The sequence below is a fragment of the Eurypyga helias genome, unplaced genomic scaffold (genome assembly GCF_000690775.1).
Source record: "Eurypyga helias isolate BGI_N326 unplaced genomic scaffold, ASM69077v1 scaffold8683, whole genome shotgun sequence".
In the NCBI taxonomy this organism is placed as follows: Eukaryota; Metazoa; Chordata; class Aves; order Eurypygiformes; family Eurypygidae; genus Eurypyga; species Eurypyga helias.
Window position 1 is genome coordinate 52,563 of NW_010243058.1, and position 1,896 is coordinate 54,458.

Consider the following 1,896-nt stretch of genomic DNA (forward strand, 5'->3'; position numbering starts at 1 on the left):
GGGTCGCTGTTCAGCTGCCCGCGCTCTTAACGACGTGGTTCGCGTGGTTTTGGTCAAGTCACTTAACTGCCCCGTGCCTGAGTTTCTCATTCTGCAAAATGGGTATAATTACACTTACCTACCTCCCAGGAATGTTGTGAGGCTTAATTACTGTTCGTGCAGTGCTTTGATGTTGGGTTTTTTTTTTTTAACAGCTTTTGCAAAAGGTGCCAGGTAAGCGCAAACACTTGCAACCGTTGGGTTTTTTTCCGCTTCCAAAGGTGCTGGATGTTGGTGGTTATAGAGACCGAATGAGCGTGCGCCTCGGTCTGGTATCACTCCTGCTAGCCGTGCGTGGCGTTAGGAGCTGGACAGCCAAGTTGTTCGGTGGCACGTCCCAGCTGTGTCGTTACGGCACCGCATGCAGTATCTTTGGCCACCTCACTTTCGTGGCAGGAAGGAAGTTAATAGTAAGTGATAAAAATCAAACGGAAGGAGGGGAAAAAAAAAAATAGGAACCCTATTTTCACTTTTTAAATATAAACAGCTTTCTGATGGGTCCAGGACTGTAATGACACGTAAGGCCTGGGGGGATTTTTTTTCTCTATAGATTGTTTTCCCATGCTGCATTGGCACTTTCGATTAAACCAGCTGAACTGGGATCTCTTTGCGAAACTGATTTAGCTTTTTGTGTTACTATTTTTAAACTGAAAGGGGATTGCTGCAGGTGAAGGGTCTGAAAAAAACACTACAGTCTGTGCTCCGGTTGGAAACCAACCCTAAGGACGGAGAACCTTACTTTAAAGTAACAGGACAAAAATTTGTCATTATCTCTGTCTTCCTTTTTCTTCCTCTTTTTTCTGCCCTCTCCAAGCTGTTTTTTAGAGCAGGCAGATGTTCAGTGGTGTATTCAGAGCCGAACAAATGCAACCAATATGCCGTTTCTACACATAGAGTGGTGGTCAGAAGTTTTTCTAAAGTAAAAGAGTTTTTCTGAAAGTAAAAGAATTTTCTTTTGAGTACGATGCCTGATCAGCAGCGGCCGATTCTTTGATGGGAAAGTGTTTTTCTCCAGTGGCTTCAGGGAGTCTTATCTTTGCCTACAGACCTTGCCAGCATAACTAATGGGGATAATTAGAATGCACAAATTTCCACGCCTTTTTTTGCTCACTTGAAAACACTTTGATATGAGGCACTTGTTTACAGATCTCCAATGTGAACGCTCGACGGGCAGGTGGCGAGAGCCTGGTGTCATTCCCGTGATACATAAGCTACTGTTCCAGTGCACACTAAGGGTTAATGTCGCAACTGCCTACTGGTCCGGTTCACTGTCTGACGTGAAAACTCTGGATGACAAAAAGACGAGGGGCCCCAATTTAGCACTAGCAGCACAGTGACCTCAGATCACACAAACTCCGCAAAAAAAAAGAACTGTATGATACTAATTGGAAGCCGCCTTCAGCCGCTGAGCGTGTGCGCTCCCGGGTCAGAGGTCGGCGGGGCTCCCGCGGACACCGCCACGGGCTGCCTGGCTCCCTCCTCTCCCTTGGGAGGAGAAGGGGCTCGGGCGATCTGCTGCGGCGTCTCCCGCCCGCCCTCTCCGAGTCCTCCCGCGTGCTCGCGTGTGGGCGAGCTCTCTGCTGCGTTGTGCGCGGCGTCGACCTTCCTGGGGAGTCGCGTTGGCAAGGGGAGAACTCAGTGGCTGGCAACACCCGGTTTTGGTTTGGTCTTGTTTTTTTTTTTTTTTTAACTTTTTTAATCATGGGTGATATTTATATTTTTGTATCATAAGAATGTTTTCTTGCAGTATTTGTCATGCCAGTTTATAACAAACAAGATGCAGGGATTTTATTTCTATTGGAAACACTATTACAGCTATGTTTTTACTGTTTAATGGATTTTTATTTGTATAGAGTG